The 14354-nt window shown below is 49.3% G+C and overlaps 1 long non-coding RNA gene and 1 other non-coding gene across 2 annotated transcripts in view; one reads left to right on the forward strand and one right to left on the reverse strand.

Moving 5' to 3' along the window:
* LOC115643514 overlaps positions 1–14354 on the reverse strand; it is a 308917-nt gene that overhangs the window by 17195 nt on the left and 277368 nt on the right. The window lies entirely within an intron of this gene.
* TRNAC-ACA lies at positions 12265–12336 on the forward strand. Its single transcript has one exon. It is a non-coding gene; the product is annotated as a tRNA-Cys (tRNA).

A 14354-nucleotide genomic window follows, 5' to 3' on the forward strand; every position in this document is an offset into this window, starting at 1 on the left:
TGCTGCAGCGCTACACAGCAGCATCCTCTTGCCTTTTGCAAGTTAGCAAAGATGGTTACTAGCTGTACCGTCCCTTCTGCTGCTTTGCAAGTTGACAATGACAGTTACCAGTCACACTGCATCGTTTGCTGCTGTCATGGGTGCTCCTGACCGGCCTCGGTGGGGTTGGCTGGGGGTGCATGGTCAAAAATGGGAATGACTCTGCAGGTCATTCCCTTATTTGAGTTTTGTCTAAAGGGAGAGTCAGTCCTGGCTAGATTATCAGGCAAGTCTACTAAAGAACCAGAGAGGCAAACGGCTGCTCCAGGTCAGAGCCCCAGACATCCCGCAGAAATGATGAGCTGCATGCCATTCTAGGGGGTGCCCCTGGAACAACCTCACCCATTGTTTTCGTCTTCCCCCACCCCTCCTGGGCTACCGTGGCAGTTATCCCCCCATCTGTGTGAGGAAGTAATAAAGAATGCAGGAATTTGAAACAACACTGACTTTATTGCCTCTGCAAGCAGAGCTCAAAGGGGGGAGGGGAGGGCAGCCTCCAGCTGCTATGATATTCCAGGCAGGACTGAATCTCCATTAGACAAAGCTTAAAGGAGAGAATGACCTGGGAGTCATTCCCATTTTTGCCCAGGCACCCCCGACCGACCTCACCGAGGCCAGCCAGGAGCACTCACAGGACGACGATGATGGATACCAGTCCTACTGTACCATCTGCTGTCCACAAGGGAAGGGAAGGGAAAGGGATGCTGCTGGATAGCGCTGCAGCACCACGTCTGCCAGCAGCATCCAGTAGTCATACGGTGACATTGAAAAAAGGCGAGAAACAATTTTTTTCCCTTTGCTTTCACAGGGGGAGGAGGGGATGATGACATATATCCTGAACCACCCGTGACAATGGTTTTGACCCTTCAGGTTTGGGAACGCAGCCAAGAATTCAAATGGTTTGGGACAGTGTGGGAACTGTGGGATAGATACAGTGGTCAGTCGCCTCTCCCTCCATGAGCATCCATTTCATGCTTTGGCTTTCTGGTACACTTGTCTCAGCTCCTTAAGTTTCATGCAGCACTGTGTTGAGTCCCGGTTGTGGCCTCTGTCCATCATAGCCTTGGAGATTTTTTCAAATGTTTTGGCATTTCGTCTTTTGGAACAGAGTTCTGATAGAACAGATTCCTCTCCCCATAGAGAGATCAGCTTCAGTATCTCCCATACGGTCCAGGCTGGAGCTCTTTTTTGATTCTGGGACTGCATGGTCACCTGTGCTGATCAGCGTTGCACGCTGGGCAAACAGGAAATGAAATGCAAAAGTTCACAAAGCTTTTCCTGTCTACCTTGCCAGTGCATCTGAGTTCAGATTGCTGTCCAGAGAGGTCACAATGGTGCACTGTGGGATAGCACCCGGAGGCCAATATCGTTGAATTGCAGCCACATTAACCCTAATCTGACATGGCAATATCGATTTCAGCACTACTCCCCTCATTGGGGAGGAGTACAGATATCGGTATTAAGAGCCCTTTATATCGATATAAAGGGCTTCGTTGTGTGGACGGGTGCAGGGTTAAGGTGATTTAATGCTGCTAAATTCGATATAAACTCGTAGTGTTGACCAGGCCAGAGAGAGCAACAGGTTTTCCCTACTGTTTCCCTCTCTTGTTTTCTTGACAAGTTTCTCCTCTGCACCAAGATGCTATTTTCCTTTGTGATTTTGTCTAGCTCAGTTGGCAGAGCATCCGACTTTTAATCTGAGAGTCCAGGGTTCAAGTCCCTGGGCAGATGATAAACTACTCACCAAGATCTTAAACTGTCTTGCTGGAGTCCTCTTTGATGTTACTTTTTCCCTACAGGGTTTTCCCTTTCCTCAGAAGGACCTTTTTGTGTGGGGGTTTGAAGGGGCAACTTCCTGACAGTCCCTTTGTCCTTGAAGCTCGGAGGAATAAAGGCCTCTAGCATATAGCATGTTCCTTCCCTGCGCGCGCGCACGCACGCACGCACACACACAGAATATCCCTAAGGAATTAGAATCACCTGCTTCCTTCCTCTGTCCTGCTGGATCCCCAAATGAGGATGCTCTTCAGCCTAAACCCATGTCCCCTCTTTTCCCAGTGCCCCTCAATCCCAACCCTCAGTCCCTCCTATGCACACTGCTCCTCACTCTCAACCAGAGACTACTCCTCTTCACCCTTCTCCTCAGTCTCAACCCACAACCCTCTTCTTTCCTCCAGCAGCAGGTGCTTCAGACTCCCTCAGTCAGATTTTTTTGCAAGGTTTCGTGTATGAATCTGCATGTGAATTTTACAGTATGTTGGAAATATGTTGGGTTGCTTGCTGAAATGATCACTTTTGGCTGGTGTTGGATTCCCAGTCTCCTTGTTATTGGGGCAGGAGAAATAAAGGGTTGTTATCCTTGTTGTGTAAATTGAGGGCAGCCCAACTGTGCTTGGCAGACCCCGACTGAGGGACTCACCCTCAATTCAATAGCACTTGCTAGGCGGGGGACATGGGTTCCAAAGCCAAGCGGGCTGGGTCCTGGTCCTAATACTAAAATTTAAGGGTTAGATCAATGTTAGGACAGGGTGGCTGTAGAGCGGTGGTTGCTTTCCTACACAACACAGTGAGTATGGTGCCTTCTTATTTCCCCCCCTTCCCACCCAGGACGGCAGGTGAACTCTACAGAGGCACATCTGGGCTTGCACTTACTAAGGACAACAGCTGTGAGTGGGGTGCAGAGAGGGGATGGCTCATGTTAAAGGACCTTTGGTTGCTGGACTTACGAACCGTAGGGAGAAGGACACTGCCCAGCATAGTTGTGGGTGGGTCTTTTCCTCGTGGTTTATGTTTATGCATTGGAGCTACTGACATGACTTCTGCTAACCCTGGGCTTACACTGTAATGTAGACATACCCTGAGAGGGCGTCTATAACGTGATAAAAGCAGTGTGGCCCAGCTGGCCTGGATCATCTGACTTGGACTCCTGGGTCTCAGGTTGTGAGGCTAAAAAGCGCAGTGTAGACATTTAGACTCAGACTGGAGCCCAGGCTCGGAGACCCTCAGCCCTTGTGGGGTCTTGGAGGCTGGGCTCAAGCCCAAGTCTCTATACTGTCATTTTATAACCTTGCAGCACAAGCCCCACAAGCCTGAATCAACTGACACAGGGTTTAAGAATAGTGACTTGGGTGAGTTTATGACCGTGTAGACATAATGCTACATTATGTCCATGCTGCAGTGAAACACCCAGGGCTGCCCCATGCCAGCTCAGGCTCCTGAGGAGTTGGCCATGGGGTGGTAAATTTTCAATGTAGATGTCTCAGCTCAGGCTCAATACTGGGCTCTGAGCCCCCTCAAATTGGAAGGGCATTTGGCAAGCAAAAAAGGTAAAACCCGCAATGAAGTATTACCCTGGACTTAATGGCATTTCTCCATTGGTCTGTCTGTTTTGGGACAGGGACAATAGCACATCTTGCTGCATTCATTATTTCATAGGCTGGTTTAGGATTTTCATTCTCAGACACTGGGCACAAAGCAGGACTCAACCCTCGGCATAAACTAGGTGAGATGCCCACAGATTCTAGCAGCCACAATGAGCATTTGGTGTGAGAGCTCAGACCTGCCCCTGTCCCAGAGGGAGGGGGTCATCCATGAGGGGACTGGACCACTGACCTACCAGCTCCTAACTCCCAGACGTTCCATAACTCTGTTATCAGTGCCTGTGCATGTAATTTAAACCATAAGAAAACCCACACTGGGCTAGACCAAAGGTCCTTCTGACAGCAGCCAAGAGCAGGTGCCCCAAAAGCCACTTAACAGGGCACCACTGGGAGTTATTATCCCTGACCCAAAAGCAGACAGACCAATAGAGAACTGCCCTGAGACCAGGGTAATACTCCACTGCGGTTTTATCATTTCCACTTGCTAAACTCTCTCCCAACCTTCCGGGCTCCTAGAGCAGGGTACTGAGCCTGAGCCGAGACACGTACACTGCAACTTTACAGCCCAAACCACATGACCCTGATTAACCCGACACAAGCCTGCCCTGGGTGTTTCATTGCACTGTAGACCTACCCTAATGTCATGTCTACACTGTGTTTAAAACACCCAGGGCACCTGTTCCAAAGCCCGGGTCAGCTGACTCCGGGTTATGGAACTTGGACTGCAAGACTATAAAATTACAGTGCAGACATATGGACTTGAGCCCAACCTCTGAGACCCCATGAGGGGTGAGGGTTTCTGAACCCAGGCTTCAGTGTGAACACACATATCTGCACCACAGTTTTTAGCCTCTCAGCTTTAGCTCCATGAGCCCAAGTCAGATGACCCAGGCCAGCCATGCTGCCATCTTTATCCCAGGGGAGATGGACTCTAAGGGTATGTTCCCATTGCAATGTAAGCCCAGGTGTGGCACGCTGTGCTCAAAGCAGCACCCTGCAAGTCTCATATTCACCACTCTCATATCATGATGATATGTTTTGAACAAAGTCTGCTTGGTGAGGTATCATTTTAAAAATTTTGAACTGTTCATCTGTTGAACATTAATGTCTTTTGTATTCTGTGTGCTCACATTGGTTTTGGAAGTTATGAAGTGTGCTCTGTGTGCATTACAGAAATATGTTATGAGGTTGGGAAATGCCCACCATCAACCTTTCAGGTGCAAAAATGGAAGAGCCAGACTCACTGCTGGCCCATTAAAGGTAGCTACATTCCCAAGAACTATCCCAGGAACCTTGTACAATGCAGACTTCGCCGAGATAGCACAGCAACAATGGACACTGCTTGACTCAAATCATAGCAAAGGAGCTTTCTAGAAAGTTGGAAGAAACTATGAAAGAGGGGTAGAGACATCATGACTTGGCCTCTCTCCCCCACAACTCAACAGCTGGAAACACACCTGGATGACAAAACTGATTCAGAAATCAGAAGATAATAATAATAATAGATTCAAACCAAAGTCCCCAAATAGCTAGTATTGGTTTTTCAGCAGAAAATTTTCAGTTTGGGGAATTTTGTTTTCCCAGTCAGACCTTGGCAAGGGAAGCAGGGAGAAAATGTTTGAGTTGCCTCCTTCAGAACAGCTTAGCCTAGACACTCTAGCTGTGGGTCACTGTCGTGGCCCGCTGAGAACTGGGGTATTTTAATAACTTGGGGATGTTCCAGGGTGTTTGGGGAAGATTATAGGTCTGTTACCTTTTGAGATAAAAGCTAAGACATACAGGACTAGAGAATTTTTTTTTTAAGAAATCTGAGATTTAGACATTTTATTTAAAGCAAGGGGAGGTTGGAGTTTCTGGGCAGGTTTTTGTTTCCAGGAAGCAACATTGTTTGATCTGTCATTGTACCAAAGGGGAAGATGGTTGTCTATAAAGGAGATGTGAAGACTAAATATGTCCAACGAGGATGGGATTTGAACCCATACATGCAGAGCACCATGGATTAGTAATCCATCACTTTAACCACTTGGTCACCTCATCTTATGTGTTAGGACCTGGACAGGAGGAGAAATCTAAGGCCAACAGAGATAGGGATGCAAGTGTTTTTAAATACTAAGCAGAAGCAGGGGCTGAATGAGCTCCCCCCTCACACCTAGTGACCAACTGTGGGAAAGGCTTCAGGAACAGACCGTTTGCACAGACACACCTACTCTGCCTAGCTATGCAGCATGATGGGGCCGCTTCCCCAGAATGACCAGTTTTGGCTGGTGGAGGGTTACAAATCACTTTAGCACTGAGTGGTATGAAATGTTTTTATCCTTCCTGCATGAGTGAAGTGCAGCAGAACATACCTAGTAGGTCCTGATGGAGGGGTAGGTGGGTGAGGAATAGCTTTTATTGGACTGCATAGAAGTGATTGAGAATGACCTCCTAAACGAGTGGTCCCCAAACATTTCACACTGTGCCTTCTTATCCATGTCTGTGGCCCCTCAGAAGTCACAGTCGAAAACTGGGGCTGGGAGTGGGGCTGTTGCTTGCTGAAGAGAAGGGTGCAGACAGGAGTAAGGGGGTCAAGGCCGAGCTGGAAGTCAGGGGCCCAGGCTGAGGGTGGGGTTGGAATAGAGCTGGGACAGAGTGGGGCTGACTGGTGCTCCCTCCATGGGGGCTGGCTCAGCCCCTGAGGTGCCCCTATGAATGTTCCTCTATGTCCTCCTAGGAGTCATGCCCCACATTTTGAGAACCACTGAACCCTACTCGCTAAGCAGGGGCTAGTGATGCCAAAGCCCAGGGAAAGGGAGCACAAGTGCGGGGCCCCGAGCAGTGGAACCATGCCCCCCAACACTTCTGTCTGTGGCTCCGCCCCCTTCCACACCTTCCACCCACAGCCCCATCCACTGTCACCTCTGTTCCACCCCTTCCTCCACTAGCCCCACCCTGTCACTCCTTTACCCCTGCAGCACTGTGTCCCCAAGACCAGAGAAGCTCTGTGCCCCTGCTGCAGCCCCCGGGCCATAGCACGGAGTGGGAGCTCCTCCAGCCCTGGGTCTGACATGGGGGGAAGACTTTTCCAGGGGGACCTAATTTCTCTAAGGCCCCTAGTCATGGGCCCCACTGTTCCCTGGATGACACAAGGTTTGGGGAGGCTGAGCCCCGCCCCCAAGCCTCCATTACATGCTGTCCAGGCTACCACTGCTCAGTGTATGGCCAGTCTCACTGTGTTCTCTGCTGTTCATGCTGGGGAGCCTGGCTGGCCATAGGGGTGGGGGCCCCCCGGCAGCCACCCAGGGCTCCAGGGGGTCAAAGGGCACCATGTGCCAGTGCAAAGGTGCTCACTGCTCTCCCTGCCCCAATAGTCCTCCATGGTCCCCTACAGGGTTGGGAGGAGCAAGGAGCAACACTATGTGCTCCATGCATCCTGGTCACTTTCCGCACCTGGGCTGTGCTGTGAGGGGAGCATCAGAAGCTGCTGATCTCTGCCCTCCCTTTATGCAGCCTGGCTGAGGAAAGTGACCTGCATGCAGGGAGCATTGATGAAGTCGCTTCTCGCCCCCGCAGCTCCTGGGGGTGCCCGGAGGAACAGCATTCCAGGGAGGAGGAGGCAGCAATGCCAGCTGCTCCATGCACACAGGTCACTGTCCCAACGTGGATGCAGGAGCGGGTGCAGGGGTTAGGCGTGAAGGGAGAGCAGGACAGGGGCAATGGCTAGTGGCACAGGAGGGGAGTGTGGGAGTTAAGGGCAAAGGGGACACAGTGTAGGAGTTAGGGCATAGGAGAGGCAGGAGTTAAGGGTGAAGGAGGCGCAAGGGTTGGGAGTGCAGGAGCTGGGGGGAAAGGGGATCATCCAGGGGCGATGGGGAAGTGCCTAAGTACACATTTAGCCCAGGGCACCATTTCCCCTAATGCTGGTCCTTGATAACATTTCTTGCTGGGAGGGGGAGGGGAGAGAGATGAGGCATTTTCTCTCTGTTTCTTTCTTCTCCATTTTCTGCTCCTTCCTTCAATTCCAGAAACCTCCCTTGTGTTTCAGACTGTGCAGTGACGCCCTCCCCACCCCAGGCCTCTGGAGCCTTTGGAGCAGAAAGATCCCAGGAGCTGAGGAGGAATCCAAGGGTGAGTAGCTGGCAGGAAGGAGTCCTAGCAGCTCTTCTGGGAACGCAGGGGAGGAATGACTCCCCCTTCTCTAGATTATCCCCATGGGGCTCTGGGGAGCAGGGAGGATTGTGTGATAAATTCCATCCAACATCCCCCTTTGATCCAAGCCGAGGGACATCTCAGCTCTTCATGATCCCCTTGGCAGCACCAAACAAGGGATGTTTTCCACTGCCCAGGAGACCCAGCCAGGGACTGATGTGCTAGAAATATGTTGGGAAAGGGACTGTATGAATTCCCAAGGCAGGGAATGAACAATCTACAGCGACATCATTACCCACAAACACACTCTAACCATGATCCAGCCAGTAGGGAAATGGGCAGGAATTCTTGCTGTTCAGTCATGGCCACACGTACAGAGCTGCACAGCAGTGAGTGTGCTGGGGAAGCTGGTCTGAGCAAACAATTGGAAATGATCCTTTAGTGAGAACAGAACCAGAGTGTAGAAAGTCCCCTGTGTTAAGTGGTTGTGGCTGAGGGCTTAGTGAGCTGGAGTATGACACCATAGGGGTCTTTCTTTGGAGGTTTGTTTCTTGACAGCTAGGGAAGGCTGGTGTGTGGTGTCTTCATGGCTGTACTTTCAGTGATGCAGGTTTCTCTGTCCCATTGTTCCATGGGCATCCTACTAGATTGCCAGCTGCTTAACTGCAGTGCGGAGACTGTTTGTGTGTGGGGAGAGACAGTGAGTTTGTTGAGGTACGTAGGAGTGGATCATTATTATCTCTACTTGAAAGAGGGAGAAGCTAAGGCTGAGAAAGGAGAACTGACTTGTCTTAGGTCACACAGCCAGTCAGTGGCAGGGTTGGGAATAGGACCCAAGAGCCCTGATTTTGAAACTAACCATCATATCTTGAATTTCAGACATTGAATGACCTGAGTAAAGTGCTCTCGGATGAGCTTCAGACCAGCAACAGTGTACAATAATTATTCAGCAAGTATTTGAGGAGAACTGCAATGTTAGAGAGAATCACGAACTGCTCAGAGACCATTAATGCAGAGAAGCAGCAAAATTCATCAAACATATGACTGGTTATGACTTATTTACTAGGTCTTAAAAGACAACAAAAAGGACCTGAGTCTCCTCCCTGTCAATAACCCCCTGCTCAGCCAATCAGGGTAGAGACTGAGGACGGGAGGCTGAGGGTTCTCACCAGAGAGCCCAAAGGATGGCCCAGGTCACTGATGGGGATCACTGCCAGAGCAGTATTTCAGCCCCACATTTTTGGGTGGACCTCCCACAGTGGAAGCTGACGAGCACTCCCCCGCAACACACACACACACACACACACACACACACACACACACACACACACACACACACACACACACACACACACGTACACCACTCCTGGTGTTGGGAGGGGAACAAGAGAAAGGACAAAAGAAGCAAGAGACAAAGAGACAGGAGGGAGGGAGGGGTGGATGGAGAAAAAGGTGAAACAAAAAGGACAAACCCTAATGTCCCCAGTGATTCTAGGGACAAAATCCCAGGTGCACAATATACTTCTGCCTTCTTAAACTCGTGCTTTCCATGCCTAGAATTCAACTGTCACCAGATGGATCAGACTGAACAGGTTTCAAACTTCGAGGAGGCTCTTACCTTCTAAACAGTGAAATCAGGAAAAGGGAAGGAGAAAACTCGAAAGAGGTTCCTCCTGGAGCTCCCGTCTATGAACCTGAATACTCTCTCAGTCCTCAAAGAGAGACCTGAAGAAGGAGACTTGCTGAAGCAAAGCCACAGGGGTCTCTGAGGTTTCCCTGGCGCCTCGCCCCTGTCCTGCCTGGCTGATGTCAGCATCTCTCTGTGAGGTTACCACCTCCCCACCACCTTTGACCAATAGTCTGAGGTCCTGCAAAAGGCCTTTGTGATGTCACTGCCACACTCCTCCCTTGCTGTGCTAATGTCCTGCCCCTGGCCAGGCACTTTGGAGGCTTGAGGTACTCCCTGTGGATCACCCCACTCCAGGAGCGTTCGTTCTAGGAAGCAAGCCGGTAGTTTTGGATCATCTGCAAATTTTGTCACCTCACTGTTTAGCAGATTATTTATGAATATGTTGACTAGTCCTGGTCCCAGTACAGACACCACTTGTTCCCTGTTTCCATCCTGAAAACTGACCATTTAGTCCTGCCCTTTGTTTCCCATCTATCTTTTAACCAGTTATTGATCCATGTGAGGACCTTCCGGAGGTGAAAGTAAGTCAGAATGTTACAGTATGGGGTACCGGCAAGAGCTTCCCCAGGCTGATGATTTAAAGGGACCAGGGATCCCTGCAGCAGTCGGATCCTCGGGTCCTTTAAATAATCTCCCAAGCCCCCTTGCCGGAGTCCCAAGGAGCAAATCACTACCGTGGATGCTGCTCTCTCCCACTTTGCCAACACAGAGCAGGGGCGGCAGAAGCTTCCATACAGTGGGGGGGGGCACCATTGTCCAAACTGTGGCACCCCCATGACACCCCTTCCCTAAGGATCCCCACTCACAGCACCTCTCCCCTTGAGGCCACATCTGCAGAATGACTCTTCCTCAAGACTGCACCCTTCCCCCTCATCATTTGTCCTTACAGCAAGTGAAGAGTGGTGGGACCATGGCACTCTAAATTCCCTGTTCCAGCACCCCTGACACAGAGCTAAGCAGGCAGCAGCAGTGTGTGTGTGTGTGTCTGTGTGTGTGACAGACAGTGCTCTGCTGAGCTGAGCCAGTGATAGAAGGGGGGATGATGTTAGGACTGTCCCCTGCCTCAGGACTGGTTGCTTCCAGCAGCTGTCTGAACTTAGAGACAGTGTGCCGACACACTCACTCTTCTGCAATGCACACACTGTCTCTCCCCCCGCCCCACACACATGCTCTCTACCTCACCACTTGCACACTGCAGTTGAAAAGCAGCTGGCAAACTAGTAGGATACCCATACAACAATTGGATAGAGAAACCTGCATCATGTGATGCTGTACCAGCCCATGAGGCATTGCAAACCCTTCCCAAAGCACCCTGCAGCCAGTTGCACAGTGGGATAGCTACCCACAGTGCACTGCTCTCTGTGGTGATCCAAGAGATGCTAGCATGGATGTGCTCTGGTGACACAGGGTGGACATGCCACAGCTGTTCAATTAAAACACTTTAACTAAAGCCACATCACACTTCAGTGTAGGCCAATCTTGAGACTGAGAGAAGGCCTTGCTCTATTGAAACTGAAGAACCACAAACTCCTCTGTAGTTAGCATGACTCAAACCTGCACAGGGAGACCCCAATGGATTTTTAGTCTATCACCTTTGCCACTCAGCCACAACTACTTGCTTGACAGGGGGCTCTCACTGCACTCTAGTTCTGTTCTCACTGAGTGATCAATTCCAGTTCTTTCCTCAGACTAGCTTCCACAACACACACACTGCTGTGTCGTTGTGTAAGTGTGTCCATGGCTGAACAGCAAGAATTCCTGCTCCCTTCCCTTCTGGCTGGAGCATGAGGAGAATGTGTTTGTGGTTAATGACATTGCTGTAGCTTTTTGTCCATTTCCTGCCTTGATCATTCAGACAGTCCCTTTCCCGTCATATCCCCAGCACATCAGTGATTGCAATAGCAGAGGGCAGGTTTTCTCTGGGGCACTGAGCTTTGCCAGGAGGTTGGTGGCTCCTGTCTTTCCTCACCCTGGAGAAAACTCAGCTTTTTATTCCATCCTTGATGTTTAATGGAATAACAACAGATGACCAAAGAATGAGGTGGACAGGGTGGGTCTCAGGAGAGGGGGCATAGAGGTGTGGGCGATGGGCAAGGTGAGTCTCAGGGGAGGGGGCAGAGAGGTGTGGGAAGCAGGCAGACCTTAGGGTAGGGGGTGGAGAGGTGCGACGAGGCCTTGGGAGAGGAGAGGAGCTAGCGAAAGGTGGACCAGCAGGCCTCAGGCAAAGAGCAGGGGTGAGAAGTGGCCAAATGGGAATGAGGATGGAGCACAGGTAGGGTCTCAGAGGGAGGAGAACGAGGTGGAATGGGGGGATAGCACCATGGTCTGGGCAGGGCCGCCAGAGGATTCAGGGGGCCTCAGGCAAAACAATTTCAGGGTCCCTTCCATAAAAAAGAGTTGCAATACTATATTCTCTTGGGGGCCCCTGCAGGGCCTGGGGCAAATTGTCCCACCTGCCCCCCCACTGGGTGGCCCTGCCCTCAGCCTCTCCTCGTAAGTCCTCTGCACCCAAATCATTTTTGCCCTTCCCTAGACTCTCTCCAATTTGTTTCTGTAGTGCGGGGGAGGGGGGTGAAAATTGGACGCAGTGCTCTAGATGTGGCCTCACCAGTGCTGAATGGAGGGGAATAATCACTTCCCTCGATCTGTTGACAACGCTCCTACTAATCCAGCCCAATATGACCAGTTACCCATATTGAATGCAGACACAGCAATATTTAATAAATTGGTTCCTGTCCATTCAGGAGGTTATTTCCCACCTATTCATCAATAATGAAGATGTTCTAAGTGGAGGGGAGAGAGCTGTCCTGTCCGTGTAGTTAACCCATCTCCCCAAGAAGTGGTAGCTATGTCAGTGGGGGAAGCTATGCTGGTGTGTGTGCAAGCTGTGGTGTCTACATGTATATATAAAGTTTAATCAAACCCCATTTTTAAAATCCCTGTGGTCTGGGAATAGAAAAGGAGCTCTCTGAGGCAGAGCCTGTCCTTCAAAATACTTAAGATCACTGACTTGCATATGTAAATGATGGGGGTATAGCTCAGTGGTAGAGTGTTTCACTACAGGTCAAGTGGTCCTTAGTTCAAATCTGAGTACCCCCTTACAAACCTGTTCCTTCATTAAAAATAATTCCATTTCCAGTATGTTCAGAAGCTCCAATGATTAGGGGTCCCTGAAATGGATGGACATACTCAATGCTTTCCTGTGCAAATGCATAGAAACCTAGCAAACATGTCCCTCTGCTGAAATCACTTCTAATCATCTAAGTGTCTAGGTTTGTTTTCATCAGTTAAACAAAGGCACATGAAGACACATTTGCAGGTCCTTGGCCTTCATGGGCTACAATGTGCAGAAGAACAAGAACCACATCCACTTGGGAGGGATAGACTAGTCTGGATTACATTTGGTAAGTAAGTTGCCATTGGGACTGAATACTCTACTGGAGATGGACAGGAGCCTGTTACAAAACTAAAATAACCAAGATTTACCACACTCCCTGTCCACATTCAATCCTCTCTTTGTGCACACAGCATGAATTGGGTCTCTAATAAATGGCAACCTTCCTTTAACACAGATCATTGTTCCTTGTAACTTTCAGATGCATCCAAATGGCAGCTGTTTACAGGTCATGGGCTGCTAGTTCATGAGCAGAAGCAGAATCTCTGTAAGTTTACCAACCATAGAGCTTGTTATGCCTGCATCTAAGTAAGTCCAGAGTTATTTCAATGGCTCCTACAATGACACCTGCTGCCCCGTCTGGCTGGTTAATTGCACTATTTGGAACCTGCTCCTAAAATTGCACCCTTTCTGAGAGTGAGTCAAAACTGCCCAAGGAAACCTCATTGGGTTTCAAGGGCAGTTCAGGCAACAAGGTGATGGCACAGCACAGGCGTCTCAGAGCTTCTCTTTTATAGCAGAGTCAGGGGGTGCTACTAGCATGACTGTTGGGTTTTATTCCTGGCTGTGGGAGGAAAAGGGGGTCTAGTGGATTAGAGATGGGGGCCTAGAAATCAAAGAGAAAACATCTCCCTTTTCAGCTTCAGTGCTCATTGAACAATAACGTGGCTTCTCATCTCTTAGGTTTCAGAGGTGCAGCTGTGTTAGTCTGTATCCTCAAAAAGGAGTGCCTGTGGCACCCTAGAGACTAACAAATTTCTTAGGTTCTGTTGCCATGATGTGGCCATTTCATTTCACTTCTTATTGGTAAAAGGATCGGGTATTTTGCACGGAAACGTTATTTCCTTGGGAGAGACGGAGAAATGGAAGTTACATTGATTTAATCCTCTGATAATTAGATAAGGATTAAAATATTCCCCAGACAGCTCAGTCCCAACCGTTCTCTCTCACTGCTGCCAGGGAAGCTCAGTTCTGTCGCACAGCCCCAAGAACTGCTGGGTGCAAGTCCTGGGTCTGATAAGCAGTGAGGAAAAAAAAAGATAATGGATGTACCCTATCTCCTAGAACTGGAAGGGACCATTGAATCCAGCCCTTTCCTTCACTTGCCAAACCAGACAGTCTCTAAGTAAAAGGATAAATGGACACAAATCAGATGTCAAGAATTATAACATTCAAAAGCCAGTCGGAGAACACTTCAATCTCCCTGGTGACTCGATTACAAACCTAAAAGTCACAATATTACAACAAATAACCTTCAGTAACAGACTCAATTAGAGACTGCTGAATTGGAATTAATTTGCAAACTGGACACCATTAAATTAGGCTTGAATAAAGACTGGGAGTGGATGGGTCATTACACAAAGTCAAACTATTTCACCATGTTTATTTGCCCCCTACTGTTACTCATACCTTCCTGTCAACTGTTGGAAATGGACCATCCTATCACTACAAAAGAGACTTTTTCTCCTGCTGATAATAGCTCACCTTAAGTGATCATTCTCTTATTAGTGTGTGTATATATATATATACATATATATCCCTACTATATTTTCCACTGCATGCATCCAATGAAGTGGGGTTTAGCCCAGGAAAGCTTATGCTCAAATAAATTTGTTCATTTTCTAAGGTGTCACAAGTACTCCTCCTTCTTTTTGCAGATAAATTAATGGAGGTTATGTCCATAAATGGCTATTAGCCAGGATGGGTAAGGAATGGGATCCCT

This window comes from Gopherus evgoodei, unplaced genomic scaffold (assembly GCF_007399415.2).
Source record: "Gopherus evgoodei ecotype Sinaloan lineage unplaced genomic scaffold, rGopEvg1_v1.p scaffold_61_arrow_ctg1, whole genome shotgun sequence".
Classification (NCBI taxonomy): Eukaryota; Metazoa; Chordata; order Testudines; family Testudinidae; genus Gopherus; species Gopherus evgoodei.